At 48.2% G+C, this 21,997-nt stretch overlaps 1 long non-coding RNA gene across 1 annotated transcript in view; it reads left to right on the top strand.

Annotated features, from left to right (window-relative positions):
• LOC135192837 (uncharacterized) overlaps positions 1-21,383 on the top strand; it is a 237,699-nt gene extending 216,316 nt beyond the window's left edge. The window contains exon 2 of the long non-coding RNA XR_010309041.1: positions 21,045-21,383. This is a non-coding gene — a long non-coding RNA (uncharacterized LOC135192837). The remainder of the gene's footprint in view (positions 1-21,044) is intronic.
• Positions 21,384-21,997: the final 614 nt, after the last annotated feature.

Raw genomic sequence — 21,997 nt, 5'->3', positions numbered from 1 at the left:
CATACCTGTATCAAACACGGCCTGTATAAGATCGAACGTGGGTTGCTCAAAGAAAAGAAGGGGGTATTGTGAGAAGCTTCCTCCTGCAACGAGGTATGGAATGTGAACATCAGGCCCTGTGATGGGAAGTGTCCTTGGGTCTTACTGATTCCCAGGGGCCTAAGCTGGCAACCATGAGCAACCCACGCACAGCTGTCAGGGGGTGGAATCTGCCGGCCCCCGGGGCGGACGCAGCCCCAAGGGGGGCTGACCCTGGCCAGCCCCCCTGGGTGGTACTCACAGGTTGTTTACCACAGGTAACCTATCTCTGCCTTACACATAACTTGGGGCCAATCTGTACTGTCCACTTCTGCCAGCCCCAGGCTGGCTGGAAACACCTCCTCTGAAGCAATATAAAAGACGCTGCACTACCCTAATAAAGTTGTACTGATGTACTGATGCACAGATGCCTAGAAGCTGCTGTCTCGAGTCGTCAGTACCCCGATCTCGCCTCTCGCCAGCCTCCATACCCCGACAAGAACTGGCAGTCTAGGAGCTAAAAGCAATTGTGACTCAGTTCCAATCACTTCAGAAGCTGCTTTCACTCCTTCATAGGCTGCTAGTATCTCCTTCTCAGTTGGGGTGTAATTTACCTCTGAACCTCTGTAGCCACATCCCCAGAAACCAAGTGGACGACCACGTGTCTCATTTGGAGCTCTCTGCCAAAGACTCCAAGTTGGACCATTGTCACTGGCAGCCGTGTACAGAATGTTTTTAATGTCTGGACCTGATCGCACAGGTCCCAAGCCCACTGCATGGACTACTTCTCATTTGATCTGATCAAAGGCTGCTTGTTGTTCAAGTCCCCACTCGAAATTGTTTTTCTTACGAGTCACATCATGCAGAGGTTTGACAATCTGACTGAAACCAGGAATGTGTAGTCTCCAAAATCCCACTGCACCCAAGAAAGAGAGTGTGTCCTTCTTATTGGTGGGAACTGCCATGGTGGAGACTTTGTTGATCACATCCTGTGGAATGTGACGGCGACCATCTTGCCACCGCACTCCCAGAAACTGAATTTCTCTGGCAGGTCCTTTGACCTTGTCTCTCTTAATGGCAAAATCTGCTTGCAACAGAATGTCAAATATTTTGTCACCTTTCTCAAAGACTTCCTCAGCAGTTTGGCCCCACACAATGATGTCGTCGATGAACTGGATGTGCTCTGGAGCTTTACCTTTCTCCAGTGCATTGTGGATGACTGAGTGACAGATGGTTGAGCTGTGCTTCCACCCCTGAGGCAAAAGGTTGAACTGGTACTGGATTCCTCTCCAGGTGAATGCAAACTGAGGCCTGCACTCCTTTGCTATGGGAATAGAGAAGAAAGCATTAGCAATGTCTATGGCATCATATCATTTAGCTTACTTCGATTCCAGCTCGTACTGGAGTTCCAGCATGTCCGGCACAGCTGTACTCATGGGTGGCATCACCTCGTTGAGGGCACAAAAATCAACTGTGAGTCTCCAATTGCCATTAGGTTTACGCACAGGCCAGATGGGACTGTGAAAGGTGAATTAGCTTTCTCGATGACAGCCTGACTCTCCAATTGACAAATCAGCTGATGAATGGGCAACAAAGAGTCACGGTTAGTTCTGTACTGCCTGTGGTGCACAGTTTGAGTAGCAATTGGCACTTCCAGATCCTCTATGTCATGATGTCCCACAACTGCAGGTTCATCTGAAAGTTCAAGTCTAATGGATAGACTTTTGAAAATGAGCCAAGGACCTCATGGATGCACCCCTCCTCCTAAAATTTACAATAGAAGGTAAAGAGTTGAGTCAGCCTATGGTGGACCCAAAAACTTGCGTTAGTACCACACATTAAACGGGATCGGAGAGGATGACCCGGGATGGACCGCTGGCAAAACTTGGGGTCTAAGATTCTGGGATTCAGGTCAAGATAGGGGAGGACTATTCTTTATCAAAAAACAGGAAGTAAAGGGCAGTACAGCAATTGGCCCTAATGCAGTAATTAAGAGTGACAATCAGCAGAAAAAAGAAAGTGTACCTCCTCGCAACAGTATCACAGTATGAGAGTATCACCAAGGTTGGAAGAGACCTCACAGATCATCAAGTCCAACCCTTTACCACAGAGCTCAAGGCTAGACCATGGCACCAAGTGCTACGTCCAATCTTGCCTTGAACAGTCCCAGGGACGGCGACTCCACCACATCCCCGGGCAGCCCATTCCAGTGTCCAATGACTCTCTCAGTGAAGAACTTTCTCCTCACCTCGAGCCGAAATTTCCCCTGGCGCAGCCTGAGGCTGTGTCCTCTCGTTCTGGCGCTGGCCACCTGAGAGAAGAGAGCAACCTCCTCCTGGCCACAACCACCCTTCAGGTAGTTGTAGACAGCAATAAGGTCACCCCTGAGCCTCCTCTTCTCCAGGCTAAACAATCTGAGCTCCCTCACCCTCTCCTCATAGGGCTTGTGCTAAAGGCCTCTCACCAGCCTCGTCACCCTTCTCTGGACACGCTCAAGCATCTCAATGTCCCTCCTAAACTGGGGGGCCCAGAACTGAACACAGTACTCAAGGTGTGGTCTAACCAGTGCAGAGTACAGGGGCAGAATGACCTCCCTGCTCCTGCTGACCACACCGTTCTTGATGCAGGCCAGGATGCCATTGGCTCTCCTGGCCACCTGGGCACACTGCTGGCTCATATTCAGGCGGGTATCAATCAGCACCCCCAGATCCCTTTCTGTTTGGCTGCTCTCCAGCCACTCTGACCCCAGCCTGTAGCTCTGCATGGGGTTGTTGTGGCCAAAGTGCAGCACCCGGCACTTGGAGCTATTGAATGCCATCCCATTGGACTCTGCCCAACTGTCCAGGCAGTCAAGGTCCCGCTGCAGAGCCCTTCTGCCCTCCAACTCAGTCACATCTGCCCCCAGCTTAGTGTCATCTGCAAACTTGCTGATGACTAACTCAATGCCCTCATCCAGATCATCTATGAAGATGTTAAAGAAGATGGGGCCCAGCACTGATCCCTGAGGAACACCACTAGTGACCGGCCGCCAGCTGGAAGTGGCACCATTCACCACCACTCTCTGGGTCCGGCCCTCCAGCCAATTCCTAACCCAGCATAGAGTGTTGCCATCCAAGCCGTGGGCTGACAGCTTAGCCAGCAGTCTGCTGTGGGGGACAGTGTCAAAGGCCTTGCTGAAGTCCAGATAGACCACATCCACAGGCCTCCCCACATCCACCAAGCGGGTCACCTGATCATAGAAGGAGATCAGTTTAGAAAGGCAGGATCTGCCCTTCCTAAACCCATGCTGGCTGGACCTGAGCCCTTTGCCATCCCTCAGGTGTGCTCTGATCACCCCCAACATAACCTGCTCCATCAGTTTCCCTGGCACTGAGGTCAGGCTGACGGGTCTATAGTGCCCAGGTTCCTCCATCTGACCCTTCTTGTGGATGGGGATCATGTTGTCCATTTTCCAGTCTCCTGGACCTCTCCGGTGAGCCAGGACTGCTGGAAAATGATGGAGAGCAGCTTGGCCAGCTCAGCTGCCAGCTCTCTCAGCACCCTGGGATGGATCCCATCTGGTCCCATGGACTTGTAGGTGTCCAGATGGCTCAGCAGGTCCTGAACTAATTCTTCATGAATTTCCAGGGCAACACACCGCTCCCTGACCCCATCCCCCAGTTCAAGAGGCCACTTGCCTCCTCCTCCCTCCTTACTGTTGAAAACTGAGGTGAAGAAGGCATTCAGAACCTCAGCCTTTTCTTTGTCATCAGTTATAGTGTTCCCCTCCTGGTCCAGTAAGGAGTGGAGGCTCTTCTTGCCCTTCTTTTTAGCATTGATAAATTTATAAAAGAGATTTTATTATCCTTCACGGAAGTGGCCAGCCTACGTTCTAGCTGGGCCTTAGCCTCTCTAATTTTTCTCCTGCATAATCTGGCTATCTCCTTAAACATGTGTTGCGGAGAGCAGGAATTAATATGTGGCCGAGTCGGGAATTTATCAAAAACAGTTATTTTTTATTTTCCCAAAAACCCGCCCCCACAACTATATATACAAAGATTAATTTAGATTAATAAGCAGATTCAGTTGCATGCGAATTAACCTACATGGATACCATCAATAATCTGACTATATTGGAAGTCAGAAGTTGGAAAAGGCGTTAGCTATTAATTAATAGCAGTTTCTTACTAAATTAAGCTAAGCCAAATAACTCAGGCTGACTCGTGCGGTCTGTCTTCCTCTTCCAGCAGCTGCAGGTGAATCGTTAAGGGTTGCTAAAGGTCGTTAGGCGTACAAAGGTGTCAATAGGAAAGCAAATCCTTGGTCTCTCTGCAGTCCAGGCACAGGGGAGTGTGTGAGCTCAGGCAGACACATACGTCCAGGCACAGGTAAACTCCAAAGCGGGAACCCCAATATTTATAACCCCCAATATTTATAACCTCCGCTAGACAAAGGGCAGAGTTACCACACCTTAGGCGTGAAAGCGCACGGCCAGTCCCAGCCTGGCTCCAGCGCAGGAGCTCACGGGGCAGTCCTCCCCCCCTTCACGGCTGCAGGGCAGGAGAGGAATTTAGGGGTACAGGACTCCAGGACAACATGTCAGGAGAAGCCTTCCCCTCCTTCCAAAGGTGATACACCCTCTTTTTTTCCCCCAATTCCTTCAGGAGCTGTTTACTCATCCAGGCTGGTCGCCTTCCCCGACGGCTCATCTTTCGGCACATGGGAACTGCCAGTTCCTGTGCCTTCAAGAGCTCCTGTTTAAAGTAGGTCCAACCATCCTGGACTCCTTTGTTCTCAAGGAGTGCTTCCCAGAGGACTTTGGAAATAAGTTTCTTAAGCAAATTGAAGTTTGCCCTCCGCAAGTCCAAGGTGTGGGTTTTGTTGTAGTGCCTCCCTATCTCCCTGCATATTGAAAACTCCACTATCTCATGATCACTACACCCCAGGTAGCCTCCCACTGTCACATCTCCTACCAGCCCTTCTCTGTTGGAGAGCAGCAGGTCAAACGAGCTTGACCCCTAGTAGGCTCGCTTAACAGCTGGGTCATGAAGCTGTCCTCCATGCACTCTAGAAATCTCCTGGACTGCCTCCTCTCTGCTGAATTAAGTTCCCAGCAGATATCTGGCAGGTTAAAGTCACCCACAAGGACAAGATCAGATGATCTTGAGACAGCCTCCAACTGTTTGTAAAATATCTCATCTGTTTCCTCATCCTGGTTGGGTGGTCTATAACAGACTCCAACCAGGATGTCAGATATATTAGTCCTCCCTCTGATTTTAACCCACAAGCTCTCAAACCCTTCATCCCTCACCTCAAGCTCAGTGGCATGGAGTGACTCCCTAATATACAGGGCCACCCCACCTCCTTTTCTCCCTTGCCTATCTCTCCTGAAGAGGTTATATCCCCCCAGTATAGCAGTCCAGTCATGCCTGTCATCCCACCAAGTTTCTGAAATGGCAACTATATCATAGTCACCCTGGTGGACCAGGACTTCCAATTCCTCCTGCTTGTTACCCAAGCTGCGTGCATTGGTGGTGTTTCCTTCCCACTCTCTCCTTCTCAGAGAGAGTAATTGCCTAACCCACCCCCTTCAGACCTAGTTTAAAGCCCGCCTAATGAGCCCTGCCAACTCCAGTGCCAGGACTCTCCTGCCCCTCCTAGACAACTGCACCCCATCACGATCAAGCAGGCCTGGCGCAGTAAAAGTTCCCCCGTGGTCAAAGAACCCAAAATGCCGCCGCTCGCTCCATTCCTTGAGCCATTTGTTGATATCATAGGTTCTGCTGTTCCTCTCTGTGAACTCCCTTGCCACAGAGGGAACTGAGCAGAACACCACCTGTGCTCCCGCCCCGTCTATCAATTTCCCCAGGGCCTTAAATTCCTTTTTAATTGCCCTCGTCCCTTTCTTTTCAATTTCATCCCTGTGGGAAGCTTTCTCCTGCAACGAGGTATGGAATGTAAACATCAGGCCCTGTGATGGGAAGTGTCCTTGGGTCTTACAGGCTCCCAGGGGCCTAGGCTGAGAACTATGTGCAACCCACGCACAGCTGTCAGGGGGTGGAAACTGCCGGCCCCTGGGGCGGACACAGCCCCAGGGGGCTGACCCTGGCCAGCCCCCCTGGGTGGTACTCACAGGTTGTTTACCACAGGTAACCTATCTCTGCCTTACACATAACTTGGGGCCAATCTGTACTGTCCACTTCTGCCAGCCCCAGGCTCGTTGTGCACACCTCCTCTGGGGGCTATATAAGCCATTGTATTGCCTTAACAAATCGTACTGATGCACAGATGCCTAGAAGCTGCTGTCTCGAGTCGTCAGTACCCCGATCTCGCCTCTCGCCAGCCTCCGTACCCCGACACATCCATGCCAGCCTGTATTACCAACAAAGGATAATAATCAGAGGGCTGGATTAGGTTAGGGATTCTCCTGGTGATGTCCCTAACCCAGGCACCAGGAAGGGAGCAGACCTCCCTGTGAGACGGGTTGGGACGACAGATGGGTCCCTCTGTCCCCCTCAAGACGGAGTCCCCAACAACTATAACCCTTCTCTTTTTTTGTTTTTTGTGGAGTTAGTCCCCACAGTTGGTGGGGACTGCTCCACCCTAGGCATCATCACAGTTGGATGCTCCTCAGTGCTCTCATCCTCTATGCCCTCTGCATGCAGGGCCTCATACTTGTGCAAGGGCAGAGGAAGAGGAGGAGAGGGCCGGGGTTGATTTCCCTTACTACCCCTGACAGGGATCTGTACTCATCCCTCACTGTCTCAAACGAGTCTCAAACAATAAAACACGTGAGCCCCACAAATAAACCAGATGTAAACTTTGATCACCCATCGGAGCAAGGGAGTTCCTCGATGTGCTAAATGCATCCTTTAAGTCCCTGAATCAGTCAAGCCCGAATCTCACCAAAAATTGTTGGTTATGCTATGATATGAATCCTCCTTTTTATGAGGGTGTTGCCCTCAATGCCTCTTTTGGCTATTCTTTAAGCAATAATCCAACACAATGCCAGTGGAACACACCACGAAAAGGAATTACCCTAACTCAGGTAAGGGGTCAGGGTGTATGTTTTGGTAACACCTCACTATTCGACTGGGGAAAGGAAGTTTGCGTGAAAACCATCAAGGTCAATAAAAGGTACAAGTGGGCTATCCCAGCTACACCAGCAATGTGGATTTGCCATCAGTTAGGAGTAACACCTTGCGTATCCCTTGAACGCTTTAATGCCTCTGCTGATCTTTGTGTTCAGATCGTAATTGTTCCCAAGGTCCTATTGTCCTGGAGTCCTGTACCCCTAAATTCCTCTCCTGCCCGGACTTTGGGGGGAAAGGGGAAAAGCCGCCTGGTTTCCCCCCCCCCCTCGCCTGCCCTGCAGCCGTAAAGGGGGCGGGGACTGCCCCGTGAAGGGGGCGACTGCCCCGTGAGTTCCCGCGCTGGAGCCAGGCTGGGATTGGCCGTGCGCTTTCGCACCTAAGGTGTGGTAACTCTGCCCTTTGTCTAGCGAAGGTTATAAATATTGGGGGTCTTCCTGCCTTTGGGGTTCCCGCTTTGGATTTTGCCTGTGTTGGACGTATGTCTCTGCCTGAGCTCGCTCACTCCCCCGTGCCTGGACTGCAGAGAGACCAAGGATTCGCCTTCCTGTTAGGCACACCTTTGTCTGCCTAACGACCCTTAACGACCCTTAACGACTCCTGCAGCCACTGTAAAGGAAGAGAGACACAGACCGCACAAGCCAGCCTGAGTGAGTTATTTGGCTTAGCTTAATTTAGTAAGAAACCGCTATTAATTAATAGCTGAGTCCTTTTCCAACCTCTGACTTCCAAATATGTAGTCAGATTATTGATGGTATCCGTGTAGATTAATTCTCATGCAACTCAACCTGTTTATCAAACGAAATTAATCTTTGTATATATAGTTGTGGGGGCGGGTTTTGGAAAAAATAAAAAATATCTATTTTTGATAAATTTTCGACTCGGCCACGTATTTCTGCCCTCTGCAACACCTATACCATCCAAAAGACGAGATGTTCTACTACTGGGGAGAAGATAATGGCAAACGTCAAAAAAGGGAGATTCTAACAGCAGTGACAATAGCAGCCCTACTCGGTCTGGGAATAGCCGGTACAGCAACAGGAGCGGCTTCCTTGGTATCCCAACAAAAGGGCCTATCCCACCTACAGACCGTCATCGATGAGGACCTGCAAAGACTAGAAAATTCCATGGCCTCCCTAGAAGAATCTCTCTCATCACTTTCAGAAGTCGTTTTACAGAACAGACGAGGGTTAGACCTTCTGTTCATGCAGTCAGGAGGCCTTTGTGCCACTTTGAAGGAGGAGTGTTGCTTTTATGCAGATCACACCAGAGTAGTTAGAGATTCGATGGCTAAATTAAGAGAGAGATTGGCCCAAAGAAAAAAGGATAGGGAAGCCCAACAAGGATGGTTTGAATTATGGTATAATCGATCACCATGGCTAACCACCCTGATATCCTCCCTGATGGGACCGATCGCGATGATCGTGTTGACTTTAGTTTTTGGACCCTGCATACTGAACACATTTGTATCGTTTGTTAGACGTAGGCTGCAGACAGTAGACGTCATGCTTGTAGAGCAGTAAGATCTACTCTAAGATACCTTCAGTATTATTACTATTATCTTGCACAATGTAGCTTAGGTTTGCACCAAAGAATGTTATACTGTGAAGAAAATAGTTATAGAAGATAGGGATAGTACAATATATGGCAGCTGACTTAGAAATATATTTAGGGAGTTTTCACGTGTGATGGGTACGAGCACTTTGGGTTTTTACTAATGATAATGTGAAGAATGTTCTCATCTCATACTTTTACACTAACTACACTTGGTTGCACTACATTGTTCTCAACAGTACCACATTTAAAGTGCCTTACTACTGAAGTTTGCTATTAAGATCTTTTGATACTGTGACTATTTTTCTATGCTCTTTTTATATAGAATTTTATACTTTTTTACTATTTTATACTTTTAAGAAAATGTTATGATTTAGCTAGTCTTATTGAGCATAGGGAGGGGGGAGATGTGGGTAGCTAGGGTCTAGCGTCCGGAAGATAACGGGATGTACGGAAAGACAGGGGCCCCTCTCCTTAATGCCATAACCAATAATATTTAGTAGTGATGTAAGCAGATGGAAATGATGTATAACTTCACACTATGTAACCCAGCACTGTACACGAATAAACGCCATTTGTTCTCACCGCATCGGTATGTGTGAGCCGTGGTCACGAGTGGCCAGGAACTGGTCACCATCTCATTCCTGAACCAGGTCGCTGCTTGCCCCCACAAGGGCAACACTCTTCTTCTTGTTGATCTGGTTGTCCCTGGCCTAGAAACAGAACCTTCCTCATAGCACTCTTAAACTCATTGGAACCATCCTCTTTCTTGGCAGCCAACCTCACAGCGCTCTTCTCATTTGAGTACTGTGATCTCAGCATGTTCGCTAGGTCCTGAAGACTAAATGCCTCCTCTTCCTCCTCTTGCTCACCAGAGGTCCCCTCTCTTACATCCTCCTTTGAATAACACTTTGTCAAAAGCTTTGTCTTGGCTTTTGCCTTAGCAGGTGCCAAAAAGGCCTGCACAGCAACAGACTTTGACGTGTCTACTGGAGGGTTTGAATCATTGGGGGTCTGACCTGGGGTCTGTGAGTTCAGATCTGCCTTACAGCTAACAGGGTTCTGGTCTGCTGGCTGGGGATTCGAACTGGCTGAGCTGGTGTTATTACTGTTAGTATTATCAGTAGAGGGGACATTCTGATTTTGAGTGTTTGCCTGTGCTCCTGGGACGCCTGCCAACCCTGATGTGTTTATCATCTTTGTTGTTAGGAACATTGGCAGTTTTCCCAGAATCCTGAGAAGGAGGTGCAGGGACTGACTGGGGAGAAGGAGATTGTTGTGCCCCTAAATTTTGCTGGGAAGGAGATTGTGTTCCTTTGTTTTGGTTTGGTTTTGAGACAGAGACTTTCCTAGTTTTTACAGGCACTGCATTTGAATTTTTCACATATAATGCCAGAATTAATATGAAAATCAAAACTACAAGACATAAATTGACACACATCAGACCTGCCACAATTTGCTTTGAGTAAAAATCTTTACAAGGGTCCGGCATCTCAGTTCTGGGGTGAATTACCCTCATGAGGGCTGTAGTTAAAGCAGTATTTTGATTGGATGTAATATTATCGGCAAATACCCCTGTAATGTTACTGGTAAGATTTTCAGTGACATTAAAACCAGCATACCCAATAATGAGATCACCCCAGGACCAGAAAATGGTTGTGACTTTAGCTTTAGCCTTCATATAAGCTACATTAAGAAAGTAATAAACAATTTGGGCTTTGATCCAGTTGAATGCAAGAAAACAGAAAACAGACCACCTAAGAGCCCCCACCAAGTACAATAGCTGCTTTATTAGCTTCATTCTGATTCCCAGAGTTAATTATCAGTCACTCAAATGAATTTGCCCCACATTGGGTGAAGCCAATTAAAATTATGTGGTGGTTTGGGTGTTATCCGCCCCCCCCACACTTTAGGAGCACCCAGCTAGACTCAGCTGGCTCTGGGAATATAAATGAAGCTATTCATTTACAGCTAGCACAATATACAAGCAGATATTTACAGTATATACAGTTATATACAGAAATATACAAGGTGAAAGCAATACAGAAGCACAACTCCCCTCCCAGAAACCTGAGTCCCCAGGAGGGGCTCTCAACCACCCCTGCACCTTCCCCCTGCCCCTCTCAACCTTACCCCATGACTAAGGAAGAATAGAGGTTCAGCCAAGAGCTTAAGAAGCAAAGGTGATTGGCAGGTGAGGTTAAGGAGATGCATCTCAGTCAAAGCCCAGCCCAAAAGTGAAGACAAAATGACGAGAGTGTTATCTAATGTTTACTTTCTTCTTGTTCAGCAAGACTCTGAGGGAAGAAGACATCACCATTGTTTTCCTTTCACAGCCTATGATCAAGTTCTTTTCACCAAAACATTCTAGCCTGCTTTAAACTAGCACATACATATTTTGGGAACACAGATACTGAGACTTCCAACTAGTGAGTATTTGAACTCTCTTGATTCAAGTTGCTAAAAGAATTTCATTAGCTTTACCACTGGCAGTTTATGCCGCAAGACTCCCTCATTAGAACATTTCACAGTATCACAGTATCACAGTATCACCAAGGTTGGAAGAGACCTCACAGATCATCAAGTCCAACCCTTTACCACAGTGCCCAAGGCTAGACCATGGCACCAAGTGCCACATCCAACCTTGCCTTGAACTGCCCCAGGGATGATGACTCCACCACCTCCCCAGGCAGCCCATTCCAGTGCCCTATGACTCTCTCAGTGAAGAATTTTCTCCTCACCTCGAGCCGAAATTTCCCCTGGCGCTGCCTGAGGCTGTGTCCTCTTGTTCTGGAGCTGGCCACCTGAGAGAAGAGAGCAACCTCCTCCTGGCCACAACCACCCCTCAGGTAGTTGTAGACAGTAATAAGGTCACCCCTTAGCCTCCTCTTCTCCAGGCTAAACAACCCCAGCTCCCTCAGCCTCACCTCGTAGGGCTTGTGCTCGAGGCCTCTCACCAGCCTCGTCGCCCTTCTCTGGACACGCTCAAGCATCTCAGTGTCCTTCCTAAACTGGGGGGCCCAGAACTGAACACAGTACTCGAGGTGTGGTCTGACCAGTGCAGAGTACAGGGGCAGAATGACCTCCCTGCTCCTGCTGACCACACCATTCCTGATGCAGGCCAGGATGCCACTGGCTCTCTTGGCCACCTGGGCACACTGCTGGCTCATGTTCAGGCGGGTATCAATCAGTACCCCCAGATCCCTCTCTGGCTGCTCTCCAGCCACTCCGACCCCAGCCTGTATCTCTGCATGAGGTTGTTTTGGCCAAAGTGCAGCACCCTGCACTTGGAGCTATTGAACCCCATCCCATTGGCCTCTGCCCATCTGTCCAGGCGGTCAAGGTCCCGCTGCAGAGCCCTTCTGCCTTCCAACTCAGTCACATCTGCCCCCAGCTTAGTGTCATCTGCAAACTTGCTGATGACTGACTCGATGCCCTCATCCAGATCATCTATGAAGATGTTAAAGAGGATGGGGCCCAGCACTGATCCCTGAGGGACACCACTAGTGACTGGCCGCCAGCTGGATGTGGCACCATTCACCACCACTCTCTGGGTCCGGCCCTCCAGCCAGTTTCTAACCCAGCACAGAGTGTTACCATCCAAGCCACGGGCTGACAGCTTAGCCAGCAGTTTGCTGTGGGGGACAGTGTCGAAGGCCTTGCTGAAGTCCAGATAGACCACATCCACAGGCCTCCCCACATCCACCAAGCGGGTCACCTGATCATAGAAGGAGATCAGGTTAGAAAGGCAGGATCTGCCCTTCCTAAACCCATGCTGGCTGGACCTGAGATCTTTGCCATCCCTCAGGTGCACAGTTATTGGCCCCAAGAGAACCTGCTCCATCAGTTTCCCTGGCACTGAGGTCAGGCTGACGGGTCTGTAGTTCCCAGGTTCCTCCATCCGACCCTTTTTGTGGATGGGGACCACGTTGGCCATTTTCCAGTCTCCTGGGACCTCTCCGGTGAGCCAGGACTGCTGGAAAATGATGGAGAGTGGCTTGGCCAGCTCAGCTGCCAGCTCTCTCAGCACCCTGGGATGGATCCCATCTGGTCCCATGGACTTGTGGGTGTCCAGGTGGCTCAGCAAGTCCTGAACTAATTCCTCATGAATTTCCAGGGGAACACACTGCTCCCCGACCCCATCCCCCAGGTCAAGAGGCCACTTGCCTCCTCCTCCTCCCTCCTTACTGTTGAAAACTGAGGCGAAGAAGGCATTCAGAACCTCAGCCTTTTCTTTGTCATTAGTTATAGTGTTCCCCTCCTGGTCCAGTAAGGAGTGGAGGCTCTTCTTGCCCTTCCTTTTAGCATTGATAAATTTATAAAAGTGTTTTTTGTTAACTTTCACTGAAGTGGCCAGCCTAAGTTCTAGCTGAGCCTTAGCCTCTCTAATTTTCCTCCTACATAGTCTGGCTACCTCCTTAAACACATCAGGAGAAGCCTTCCCCTCCTTCCAGAGGCGATACACCCTCTTTTTCTCCCCCACTTCCTTCAGGAGCTCTTTGCTCATCCAGGCTGGTCGCCTTCCCCTGCGGCTCATCTTTCGGCACGTGGGAACTGCCAGTTCCTGTGCCTTCAAGAGCTCCTGTTTAAAGTAGGTCCAACCATCCTGGACCCCTTTGTTCTCAAGAACTGCTGCCCAGGGGACATTGGAAATAAGTTCCTTGAGCAAATTGAAGTTTGCCCACCTAAAGTCCAAGGTGTAGGTTTTGTTGAAGTGCCTCCCTACCTCCCTGTATATTGAAAACTCCACTAACTCGTGATCGCTACACCCCAGGCAGCCTCCCACTATCACATCTCCTCTACCAAGTTGCTTAATTTGGTTGTATATAAACATACTGTGAAATAGTTTTACCAACTGTATCAAAGAATTTGTGTGGGTGTGATGGTTTGGGCTCTTACCCGCCCCCCCACACTTTGTATTTGCCCCAGCTAACTCAGACGGACCCTGGGAATATAGATGAAGCAATTTATTTACAGCTAGCAGAATTTACAAGCAGCTATTTACAATATCTACACTTATATACAATTATATACAGAAATATACAAAGGATAAACAATACAAAAGCACAACTCCCCTCCCAGAAACCTGAGTCCCCAGGAGGGGTTCTCAAACCACCCCAACACCTCCCCCGGCCCCTCTCAACCTTACCCCAGTTCTCAGGAAGAAAAGAGGTGCAGCCAAGAGGTTAGGGAGCAAGGTTAGTAGGAGCAAGGTTACTGAGATGTGACCAGGTCTAAGGCAAAAGCAAGAGTGAAGGACAAAATGGAGAAAGTTTCTTTCTTCTTCCCAGAGTTCTCAGCGAGACTGTGAGAGAAGGAGACACCATGTTTTTCATTCCACTGCCTGTTATCAAGTTCTTTTACCAAAACATTCTAGCTTGCTTCAAACTAGCACAAACCACCCCGTCTACTTCGCTCAGAGTATCACTGAGAATTATCCAATCTAATCTAAACCAATATTTACACTAAAACAATATATACAAGTTCAGTTCACACTTCAATCAGATGTAGGTGATTCACAAGCTCAGAACAGGGACTCCCAGGTGACGTTGGGTTTGTGCTCACGTACTGTAGATTCTATTGTAGATTCTCTCAGTGTTGGGCGCCGATGTTACCTAGAACAGAAAACTCCAAAATCCCACCACACCAAGAAAAGAAAGTGTGTCCTTCTTACTGGTGGGAACTGCCACGGTAGAGACTTTGTTAATCACATCCTGAGGAATATAACGGCGACCATCCTGCCACTGCACTCCAAGAAACTGAATTTCTTTGGCAGGTCCTTTGACCTTGTCTCTCTTAATGGCAAAACCTGCTTGCAACAGAATGTCAGTGATTTTGTTACCTTTCTCGAAGACTTCCTCAGCAGCTTGGGCCCACACAATGATGGCGTCGATGTACTGGATGTGCTCTGGAGCTTTACCTTTCTCCAGTGCATTGTGGATGACTGAGTGACAGATGGTTGAGCTCTGCTTCCACCCCTGAGGCAAACGATTGAACTGATACTGGATTCCTCTCCAGGTGAACGCAAACTGAGGCCTGCACTCCTTTGCTATAGGAAGAGAGAAGAAAGCATTAGCAATGTCTATGGTTGCATACCACTTAGCCTCCTTCAATTCCAGCTCGTACTGGAGCTCCAGCATGTCCGGCACAGCTGCACTCATGGGTGGCGTCACCTCGTTGAGGGAACAAAAGTCAACTGTCAGTCTCCAGTTGCCCGTAGGTTTACGCACAGGCCAGATGGGACTGTTGAAAGGTGAATGAGCTTTCTCGATGACAGCCTGACTCTCCAATTGACGAATCAGCTGATGAATGGGCAACAAAGAGTCACGGTTAGTTCTGTACTGCCTGTGATGAACAGTTTGAGTTGCAATTGGCACTTTCAGGTCCTCTATGTCATGATGTCCCACAACTGCAGATTCATCTGAAAGTTCAGGTCTAATGGACAATTTCAATTTACCATCCTCAATCTCTACAGATGCTATTCCAAAAACCCATTTATGACCCTTAGGATCTTTGAAACAACCTTGTCTCAAAAAGTCAATTCCCAAAATGCAAGGCGCATCAGGACCAGTTACAATAGTATGTGTCTTCCACTCAGTGCTAATTTGAAGCAAGCTAGAATGTTTTGGTATAAGAACTAGATAACGGGCAGTGAAATGAAAACAATTGATGTCAACTTCTCTCACAGTCTCGCTGAGAACTCTGGGAAGAAGAAAGACTTTTTCTCCATTTTGTTTCTCACCCTTGCTTTTGCCTTAGACCTGGTCACATCTCATTAACCCTGCTCCTACTAACCTTGCTCCCTAACCTCTTGGCTGTACCTCTCTTCTTCCTGAGAACTGGGGTAAGGTTGAGAGGGCCGGGGGGAGGTGTTGGGGTGGTTTGAGAGCCACTCCTGGGGACTCAGGTTTCTGGGAGGGGAGTTGTGCTTTTGTATTGTTTATCCTTTGTATATTTCTGTATATAATTGTATATAACTGTATATATTGTAAATAGCTGCTTGTAAATACTGCTAGCTGTAAATAAATTGCTTCATCTATATTTCCAGGGTCCGTCTGAGTTAGCTGGGGCAAATTCAAAAGTGTGGGGGGGCGGGGTAACCCCCAAACCATCACACACTCTTTACCAGTTAAACAGATCTCAGCCTGTATCTTAGTTAACTCTTGAGATCCACCAGTGATTCCAAAGATAGAAATGGACTCTGTCCCTTTGCAATTGGATGGCAATAAAGTACACTGAGCACCTGTGTCAACTAAAGCCCTGTATTTCCGAACTCTTGAACTGCCAGGCCACCTAATGAATATATTCCAATAGATTCGGTTCTCTCCACTATCCCTTTCCTCTTCCTGGCTGGAGGCAGGGCACCCCTAATGCTGAACATGGCATGTAGGGTGTACACAATGATTGGTGTTGTTGTGAGAGGAATTGCAACTGTTGGAACAATTGCAATTGCTCTCAGGAGCTGAAGAAGTGACAGCTACTTTCCTGGCATTATTGCCTCTGTTTCTGCCACTCTGCAGATCCCTGACTCTCTTTGAAAGAGCTGAAGTAGGTTTACCATCGCACTTGTTCATGTTCTCACCGTATGTGTCACGCAGAAGTATCCACAGTGACGCACGTGATTGCTGCTGTCTGGGTGGAATTTGTCTCCTCCTAGGCTGGAATTGCCTTGAAGGAGGTGAGCGTCTGTTCCTGACTGCAGAAACATGCACCCATTCAGATGATGCAGGAACGGTATCGTTTACCAGATTGGAAATTCAGGTTGTAAGGTCCTCCTTCAGTTCTTTCATGGTATCTCTAATCTCTGTGGTCATAGTTTGTATGGCAGAGATTAGGCCAGAGTGTGACAAGCTATCCTCTATCTGCCTGAGCTGATCAGTGAATTCACCAACAGTGAAAGATCTTCCATTATCACTCCTTCCTAGGAATTTACTGGACAAGATGTTAGCATAGGATGAAGGAGCAAGCTTAATAAGCTTCTTCATGAGGCCTGTTCCAAAAGGAATATCGTCAGGCTCATGTGTGCCATGATCTCCATAAAGCACTTCCTTCACAGCAAACTCCTTCAGAAGCTTAATTCCCTGCTCAACGGTGTTCCACTTCTTGGCAGCCCATGGCAAATCATCTCGGGAAGGATATCTCATAGCCACAGCCAACAAAAGGCGTGTCCACAAGCTAACCCTACCAAGAGGACTTGCCAGGTATTTGTCCACTCCACTCTCCTTAGTGAGTGGTCCCAGCTGCTTGGCAGACTTGTCTCCTACCTGCAGGGCATTAGCACCAATGCTATGGCATCTCACTAGCCAGCTTAAGATTGACTCACCTGATTCCCTTGTGTATTCCTTCCTAACTTCCCTGACCTCTCTGAGTGGATCCTTGGAGCCCTGGATGTCATCTTCCACCTCTTCTTCCACCTGTTGATCTGGTGGTACTGGGCCTAACAGAACCTTCCTCTTAGCATTCCTAAACTCACGGGAACCATCCTCTTTCTTGGCAGCTAACCTCACAGTGCTCCTCTCACTTGAGTATTGTTGTCTCAGTGTATCTACAAGGTCTCGCAGACTAACTATCTCCTCCTCCTCTTCTTCTTGCTGATCACCAGAGGTCCCCTCTTTTCCATCCTCCTGTGAACCACACTTTATCTTAGCTTTTGCCTTAGCAGGTGCCAGAAAAGCCTGAACAGCAACAGACTTGAATGTGTCTACTGGAGGGTTTGAATTATTGGGTGTCTGACTTGGAGGGTTTGAATCATTAGGAGTCTGACTTGGAGCATTTGAATCATTAGGGGTCTGACCTGGAGCTTGTGAGTTCAGATCTGCCTTACTTTTAACAGGAGGATTTTGGTTCTGATCTGCTGGCTGGGGTTTGAATTGGCTGAGCTGGCGTCACTAGGATTTGGACTGACTGGGCTAGCGTTACCAGCATTAGTGGGATTGTTTGCCTGTCCTCCTGGGGCTCCTGCCAAACTCTGTGGATTGTTGTTTTTTTTGTTATCCTTATCATTGTTTATGTTACCAGCGGGAACACTGGCAGAATTCCCAGAACCTACAGAGGAGGGTGGAGAGGCTGCCTAGGGGGCAGAAGATTGTTGAGAAACTGTTACTGAATTTGGTTTTGAGACAGAATTTTTCCTAGCTCTTACAGAAGCTGGTTTTGAATTTTTTACCAATAATGCCAAAATTAATATGAATATTAAAATCATAAGAGCCATGATAATGCACAGCAACCCCGCCACAGTCTCTTTTCTGTAAAAATCCTTGCATGGACTTGGCATTTCAGTTTGGGGCTGGATGACCCTCACGAGAGCAGTAGATAAAGCAGAATTTTGACTGATTGTCACATTATTGACAAAAGCTCTTGAAATATCACTAGTAATATTCTCAGTGACACTAAAACCAGCATAACCAAGAATAAAATCACCCCAGCTCCAGAACATGCTTGAAAGCTTAGCTTTGACCTTCTTAAAAACTACATGAAGCAAGAAATAACCAATTTGATCTTTGATCCAGTTGTACACAAAAAAACAGAAAACAGGCCACACAATAATCCCCACCAAGTAAAATAGCTGCTTGATTAGCTTCATCTTAATTCCCAGAGCTAATTTCCAATCACTCAAATATATGTAGCCCCATATTGGGAAAGCCAATTAAAAAATAGAATCATAGAATCATAGAATCAACCAGGTTGGAAGAGACCTCCAAGATCATCCAGTCCAACCTATCACCCAGCCCTATCCAATCAAATAGACCATGGCACTAAGTGCCTCATCCAGTCTTTTCTTGAACACCCCCAGGGACGATGCATCCATCACCTCCCTGGGCAGCCCATTCCAATGGGAAATCACTCTCTCTGTGAAGAACTTCTTCCTAATATCCAGCCTATACCTACCCTGGCACAACTTGAGACTGTGTCCCCTTGTTCTATTGCTGGTTGCCTGGGAGAAGAGGCCAACCCCCACCTGGCTACAATGCCCCTTCAGGTAGTTGTAGACAGTAATAAGATGACCCCTGAGCCTCCTCTTCTCCAGGCTAAACAGGCCCAGCTCCCTCAACCTCTCCTCATAGGATTTGTGCTCCAGGCCCCTCACCAGCTTTGTTGCCCTTCTCTGGACATGTTCCAGCACCTCAACATCTTTCTTGAATTGAGGGGCCCAGAACTGGACACAGTACTCAAGGTGTGGCCTGACCAGTGCTGGGTACTGGGGAAGAATAACCTCCCTTGTCCTACTGGCCACACTGTTCCTGATGCAGGCCAGGATGCCATTGGCTCTCTTGGCCACCTGGGCACACTGCTGGCTCATCTTCAGCTTACTATCTATCAGTACCCCCAGTTTCCTTTCCTCCTGGCTGCTCTCCAGCCACTCAGTCCCCAGCCTATAGCGCTGCTTGGGGTTATTGTGGCCAAAGTGCAGAACCCTGCACTTGGCCTTGTTAAATCTCATCCCATTGGCCTCTGCCCACCCATCCAGCCTTTGTAGGTCCCTCTGCAGGGCTCTCCTACCTTCCAACAGATCAACACCTGCTCCTAGCTTGGTGTCATCTGCAAACTTACTGATGCTGGACTCAATGCCTTCGTCCAGATCATCAATAAAGATATTGAACAGGACTGGGCCCAGCACTGATCCTTGGGGAACACCACTAGTGACTGGCTGCCAACTGGATGTGGCACCATTCACCACCACTCTCTGAGCTCTGCCATCCAGCCAGTTCTTGATCCAGCACAGAGTGAATCTGTCCAAACCATGAGCTGCCAGCTTGGCTAGGAGCTTCTTGTGGCAGACAGTGTCAAAGGCTTTGCTGAAGTCCAAGTAGACTACATCCACAGCCTTCCCCACATTCACCAGGCGGGTAACCTGATCATAAAAGGAGATCAGGTTGGTGAGGCAGGACCTGCCCTTCCTAAACCCATGCTGGCTGGGCCTGATCCCTTGGCTATCCTGTAGGTGCTTTGTGATGGCACCCAAGGTGACCTGTTCCATGACCTTGCCTGGCACTGAGGTCAGGCTGACAGGTCTGTAGTTTTCTGGCTCCTCCTTACGACCCTTCTTGTGAATGGGAATCACATTGGCCAGCTTCCAGTCTTCAGGGACCTCTTCAGTGAGCCAGGACTGCTGATAAATGATGGAGAGTGGCTTGGCCAGCTCAGCTGCCAGCTCTCTCAGCACCCTAGGGTGGATCCCATCCGGTCCCATGGACTTGTGAGGATCCAATTGATGCAGCAGGTCCCTTACTGCTTCCTCATGGATTAGAGGGGGACTGTACTGGTCCCTGACTCCATCCACCACTTCAGGAGTCCAGCTGTCCTGGAGACAACCTGTCCCACTAGTGAAGATTGAGGCAAAGAAGGTGTTAAGCACCTCTGCCTTTTCCTCATCCTTTGTCACTATGTTCCCCTCTCTATCTAGTAAGGACAGGAGGTTGCCCTTGGCCCTTCTCTTGCCATTCACATATTTAAAGAAACACTTTTTATTTTCCTTGGCAGCCGTGGCCAGCCTGAGCTCCAAGTGGGATTTTTGCCTCTCTAATTTTTCCTCTACAAGACCTAGCAACTTCCTTGAACTTCTCCTGGGACACCTCCCCTCTTTTCCAAAGGTGATCTACTCTCTTTTTAATCTTTAATTCCTTCAGCAGCTCCCTGCCCATCCAGCCTGGCTGCTTCCCTCGTCGTCTCATCTTCCGGCTCAATGGCACTGCCTGCTCCTGTGCCTTCAGGAGTTCTTTCTTGAAGTAGGTCCAACCTTCCTGGACCCCTTTGTTTCTAAGGGCTATTTCCCAAGGAACATTCTGAATTAGTTCCTTAAATAGGCTGAAGTCTGCCCTTCGGAAGTCCAGTGTGGAGGTTCTGTTGATGCCCCTCCTGGTTTCTCCATGTATTGAAAACTATCATTTCATGGTCACTGGACCCCAGTGTCATGGAGAGTAGTAAAAGGCTCTCTAAGCTTTTGCTATATTGTGTAGTTTCTAGTGCCTCACATTCAAGCCAGAAGCATCGAAAAAAACAAAACAATCTTTCAGTCCCATGGGAAGATTTCTCCCCAGAGTAAGTGAAAAGGTAAACACTGGCCATGTTTTCCCTTCCACTTGACCTCACTTTTCAGACAACAGGATATTGTTTTGGTTAAGTAGGAACGACTATCTCAAGTCTGCCCAACACCTGCAGGTGGGCTGGCCTGAGGAGTGGTCTTTATATTGTTTGAGTAAAATTATCCAATTATATAGATTGCTTACTGTCTTTTACCAATATATGTGAACAACGTAAAAGTGGTCCGAGTTGTGGGCTAGTCCTGTTTTGGAACATTATAAAAATGGTGGACAGGCGAGGATCGGGGCTCTCTCTTGCCCTTGTGCTCGTGCTCTTGCCCTAGCCTTCTAGTCTGCGTCTTACACTTCTGGGTTTTCCCAGCCTTTCTGGTTTTTTCCCGGACTTAACAACAACAAACTGCTCGCCGATCTAGTCTCGCCTCGGGCGGACCCCGAGTCGCAGAGGCTAAAATCTGCATACCTGGACCCTTATCGGGAGAATGAGAGACTCCTTACCAAGCTACAGACTGTGAGTAGCTGACTGACGAACTATTAACTCAAACCACAAAGACTCAAAAGAACTCTCTTTAAACATCATAGACTCTTTAATTTGCCATTTTCGGAAATGTTACTTTGATCTCAATCAAAAAGAATTCACAGTGGTGGTGTAGTTTCGGGAAGAGGGAATCCGCATTCTTTGCAATAAATCACTGATAAAATAGTCAACGCCTCGCGTATTTTCCCCATAACTCTGCCGCGAAACTGCGTTCCACGACAGATTTGGTGTCAGAAGTGGGATTGAGAAACTGAAAGTAACAGCCGAGTTTAGAAATGGCTCAGTTTGGAAGGAGTTCTCCTGGTGTAGTAGATGCCAGATCGCCAGATCTCACAGAAACCCTGTATGCCAGATTAGCTTCCGTGTTTGAATCAGCTAATCTTAGAAAAGCTCTGACGGCAAGGGAGGATGAACCGATAGAGCAGATAAATGTTAGGTCAGCTAATGTAATCGTGTCTCTCTACGAAGCTTTTGGAGATACCGAGGGAGTTGACAAAGAAAGTTTTTTTGATCTGGGAGTTGGCGTGTTCAGATCACAAGTTGATATAGAGTCTTGCAGGCGTGTTGCAGAGGCCTGGAGGCTGGAGGCAGAGGCGCATAAACGTGAGATAGAGACGTGCAAACGTGAGGCAGAGATGTATAAACAGGAGGTCAAAAAGCTGAGTGATGAGAATGCCCGGAGAGAATTGCGTTTAGAGCAAGCGCGTCAAGAAATCAAGTCGTTGCAGAGTGAGAGAGAAGCTCTGTTAAAAGACGTCAGGCGGAACTTGAGCTTTCGC

This window comes from Pogoniulus pusillus, chromosome W, assembly GCF_015220805.1.
Source record: "Pogoniulus pusillus isolate bPogPus1 chromosome W, bPogPus1.pri, whole genome shotgun sequence".
Lineage (NCBI taxonomy): Eukaryota > Metazoa > Chordata > Aves > Piciformes > Lybiidae > Pogoniulus > Pogoniulus pusillus.
The sequence above is the reverse complement of the archived record's forward strand: the minus strand, read 5'-3'. Positions and strand labels throughout refer to the sequence as shown.